We start from the raw sequence: 5081 nt of genomic DNA, 5'->3' as shown, positions 1-5081 counted from the left end.
GGTGATGATGGTGATGGTGATGATGCTGATGGCGGTGATGATGGTGGTGATGATGGTGATGCTGATGGTGGTGGTGATGATGGTGGTGGTGATGATGGTGATACTGATGGTGGTGGTGATGATGGTGGTGATGATAGTGGTGGTAATGATGGTGGTGATGCTGATGATGGTGATGATAGTGGTGGTGATGATGGTGGTGATGCTGATGATGATGGTGATGATGATGGTGGTGATGATGATGGTGATGATGATGGTGGTGATGGTGATGATGGTGATGATGGTGGTGATGATGGTAGTGATGATGGTGGTGATAGTGATGATGGTGGTGATGATGGTGGTGATGATGGTGGTGGTGACGGTGGTGATGATGGTGGTGATGATGATGGTGATGGTGGTGGTGATGATGGTGGTGATGATGGTGGTGATGATGATGTTGGTGATGATGGTGGTGATGATGGTAGTGATGATGGTGGTGATAGTGATGATGGTGGTGATGATGGTAGTGATGATGGTGGTGGTGACGGTGGTGATGATGGTGGTGATGATGGTGATGATGATGATGGTGGTGATGATGGTAGTGATGATGATGGTGATAGTGATGATGGTGGTGATGATGGTGGTGATGATGGTAGTGATGATGGTGGTGGTGACGGTGGTGATGATGGTGGTGATGATGGTGATGATGATGATGGTGGTGATGATGGTAGTGATGATGGTGGTGATAGTGATGATGGTGGTGATGGTGGTGATGATGGTGGTGGTGACGGTGGTGATGATGGTGGTGATGATGATGGTGATGGTGGTGGTGATGATGGTGGTGATGATGGTGGTGATGATGATGTTGGTGATGATGGTGGTGATGATGGTAGTGATGATGGTGGTGATAGTGATGATGGTGGTGATGATGGTAGTGATGATGGTGGTGGTGACGGTGGTGATGATGGTGGTGATGATGGTGATGATGATGATGGTGGTGATGATGGTAGTGATGATGGTGGTGATAGTGATGATGGTGGTGATGATGGTGGTGATGATGGTAGTGATGATGGTGGTGGTGACGGTGGTGATGATGGTGGTGATGATGGTGATGATGATGATGGTGGTGATGATGGTAGTGATGATGGTGGTGATAGTGATGATGGTGGTGATGATGGTGATGATGATGGTGGTGGTGATGGTGGTGGTGATGATGGTAGTGATGATGGTGGTGGTGACGGTGGTGATGATGGTGGTGATGATGGTGGTGATGATGGTAGTGATGATGGTGGTGGTGACGGTGGTGATGATGGTGGTGATGATGGTGATGATGATGATGGTGGTGATGATGGTAGTGATGATGGTGGTGATAGTGATGATGGTGGTGATGATGGTGGTGATGATGGTGGTGGTGATGGTGGTGGTGATGATGGTAGTGATGATGGTGGTGGTGACGGTGGTGATGATGGTGGTGGTGATGGTGGTGATAGTGATGATGGTGGTGATGATGGTGGTGATGATGGTAGTGATGATGGTGGTGGTGACGGTGGTGATGATGGTGGTGATGATGGTGATGATGATGATGGTGGTGATGATGGTAGTGATGATGGTGGTGATAGTGATGATGGTGGTGATGATGGTGGTGATGATGGTGGTGGTGATGGTGGTGGTGATGATGGTAGTGATGATGGTGGTGGTGACGGTGGTGATGATGGTGGTGGTGATGGTGGTGATGATGGTGGTGGTGATGATGGTGGTGATGATGGTGGTGGTGATGATGGTGGTGGTGATGGTGGTGATGATGGTGGTGATGATGGTGGTGATGATGGTAGTGATGATGGTGGTGGTGATGATGGTGGTGATGATGGTAGTGATGATGGTGGTGGTGATGATGGTGGTGATGATGGTGGTGGTGATGATGGTGGTGGTGATGGTGGTGGTGATGATGGTGGTGATGCTGATGCTAATGATGACGACCAGGCACATGGCTCAAGCAGTCCAGCACCTGCCTGGCAGGTGCAAAGCCCTGAATTCGAACCCCCCTGTGGAACGCCAGGGCTGGGAAGACTCACCCACTGCCGCAAGCCTGGGCATCCCGTGCTCAGTGCGTTGCTTCCTCCCGCGAGTCAGCACTGAACACACAAAGCCAGGCCCTCCGGGGCTGCATCCCGGAGCGGCACGGGAGGCCGGGAGCCGCCGGTCACGGTTCAAAGCCACCCAGAGAACACTCATACCTCAACCCGCCAGCACAAAGCCAGAGAGCCTCGGCGAGCCGAGGGGAGGTCCATGGACCCCCACACACAAGACGCGCCAGCTTCTCTTCTATACACAGCTGCCGGACGCCGGGAGAGGGGGGGAGCCGGGAGGGGGGGCGCCGGGAGGGCAGGGAGGACACCAGGAGGGCCCCGTCCCGGGCTGACATCTCGGGTGGAAGGTTCTAGCCCGGTCAGTCACCAGAGCCCCACAGCTGGGGGTGGGGGGAAGGGAGCTGCTGCTGACATGCAGTCCCACAAGCGCACGCACACACGTACACGTGTGCACACACGTATGCACACCCACCACACACCTGTGAGTCACCACTCACACGCGGTCCTCTCCTGGGAACTGAGCCCCCATGGCCCCAACTGGACCCAAGGCGGAGACCACCCCGGGGGTGGGGAAGGGACTTCCAGAAGCCCAGCCTCCCGCCTGTAAGAAGCATAGGACGCCATCCCTCCAGCCTCCCTCCCCCAGCCTCCTTCCCCCAGCCTCCCCCTCCTCCCCTCCCCCTCCTCCCCTCCCCCTCCTCTCCTCCCGGCCTCCTCCCCCCAGCCTCCCCCTCCTCCCCTCCCGGCCTCCTCCCCCCAGCCTCCCCCTCCTCCCCTCCCGGCCTCCTCCCCCCAGCCTCCCCCTCCTCCCCTCCCGGCCTCCTCCCCTCCCCCTCCTCCCCTCCCGGCCTCCTCCCCTCCCGGCCTCCTCCCCTCCCCCTCCTCCCCTCCCGGCCTCCTCCCCCCAGCCTCCCCCTCCTCCCCTCCCGGCCTCCTCCCCCCAGCCTCCCCCCCAGCCTCCCCCTCCTCTCCTCCCAGCCTCCTCCCCCCAGCCTCCCCCTCCTCCCCTCCCGGCCTCCTCCCCCCAGCCTCCTTCCCCCAGCCTCCCCCTCCTCCCCTCCTGGCCTCCCCCCCCCAGCCTCCCCCTCCTCCCCTCCCGGCCTCCTCCCCCCAGCCTCCCCCTCCTCTCCTCCCGGCCTCCTCCCCCCAGCCTCCCCCCCAGCCTCCCCCTCCTCCCCTCCCGGCCTCCTCCCCCCAGCCTCCCCCCCAGCCTCCCCCCCCAGCCTCCACGGCTGGGGTCCTGGGGTCCCCTTGCACCAAGTCAAGCTGGAGATGAATTACAGCAAGTCGGTCATAAATACTTGCTTTCCCCGGGAACGCGTTTACGATCCTCCCTCTCCTCAGGTGCCATAATTCACACTAATGGGGCCTCCGCGCGCCCCTCCGCACCACAGCCGCTTAAAGGCCGGCGGGCAGGACGGAGTAAATCGCCCGCAGGAGGGCGCGTCAGCGGCACGTCAGCGCCACGCGGCCAGGCCCCACGCCACCTTCGCTCACCGTGATGCCCCGCGAGCTGTGGCTGCTGCAGGACCCAGGCCCGCGTTGGCTGGATCTGCCGTGCGAGCACGCGCAGCCCATCCACGCGCCGTCCATCCACGCCTCCCATCCATGCGCCTCCCATCCACGCCTCCCATCCATGCGCCTCCTATCCACGCCTCCCATCCATGCGCCTCCCATCCACGCCTCCCATCCACGCCTCCCATCCACGCCTCCCATCCACGCCTCCCATCCACACCTCCCATCCACGCCTCCCATCCACGCCTCCCATCCACGCCTCCCATCCATGCGCCTCCCAACCACGCCTCCCATCCACGCCTCCCATCCACGCCTCCCATCCACGCCTCACATCCGCGCCTCACATCCACGCCTCCCATCCGCGCCTCACATCCACACCTCCCATCCACGCGCCTCCCATCCTCGCGCCTCCCATCCACGCCTCCCATCCACGCCTCCCATCCATGCCTCCCATCCACACACCTCCCATCCACGCCTCCCATCCATGCCTCCCATCCACGCCTCCCACCCACGCGCCTCCCATCCATGCCTCCCATCCACGCCTTCCTTCCACGCCTCCCATCCACACACCTCCCATCCACGCCTCCCATCCATGCCTCCCATCCACGCGCCTCCCATCCATGCGCCTCCCACCCACGCGCCTCCCACCCACGCGCCTCCCATCCACGCCTCCCATCCACGCCTCCCATCCACGCGCCTCCCATCCACGCCTCCCATCCACGCCTCCCATCCACGCCTCCCATCCACGCGCCGCCCATCCACGCCTCCCATCCACGCCTCCCATCCACGCCTCCCATCCACACCTCCCATCCACGCGCCTCCCACCCACGCGCCTCCCATCCACGCCTCCCACCCACGCCTCCCACCCACGCGCCTCCCATCCACACCTCCCACCCACGCCTCCCACCCACGCACCTCCCATCCACGCCTCCCACCCACGCGCCTCCCATCCACGCCTCCCATCCACGCGCCTCCCATCCACGCACCTCCCATCCATGCCTCCCACCCACGCGCCTCCCATCCACGCCTCCCATCCACGCGCCTCCCAACCACGCCTCCCATCCACACCTCCCATCCACGCCTCCCATCCACGCCTCCCGCCCACGCGCCTCCCATCCACACCTCCCACCCACGCCTCCCATCCACGCGCCTCCCATCCACGCACCTCCCATCCACGCCTCCTGCCCACGCGCCTCCCATCCACACCTCCCATCCACGCCTCACATCCACGCCTCCCATCCACGCCTCCCATCCACGCCTCCCATCCACGCCTCCCGCCCACGTGCCTCCCATCCACGCCTCCCACCCATGTGCCTCCCTTCCACGCCTCCCATCCACGCACCGCCCATCCACGCCTCCCATCCACGCACCTCCCACCCACGCCTCCCATCCACGCACCTCCCACCCACGCGCCTCCCATCCACGCGCCTCCCATCCACGCGCCTCCCATCCATGCGCCTCCCATCCACGTGCCTCCCATCCACGCCTCCCGCCCACGCGCCT

Source organism: Dipodomys merriami, unplaced genomic scaffold, assembly GCF_024711535.1.
Source record: "Dipodomys merriami isolate MVZ:Mamm:240054 unplaced genomic scaffold, mDipMer1.0.p SCAF_116, whole genome shotgun sequence".
Classification (NCBI taxonomy): domain Eukaryota; kingdom Metazoa; phylum Chordata; class Mammalia; order Rodentia; family Heteromyidae; genus Dipodomys; species Dipodomys merriami.
This window is presented reverse-complemented; position numbering follows the sequence as displayed.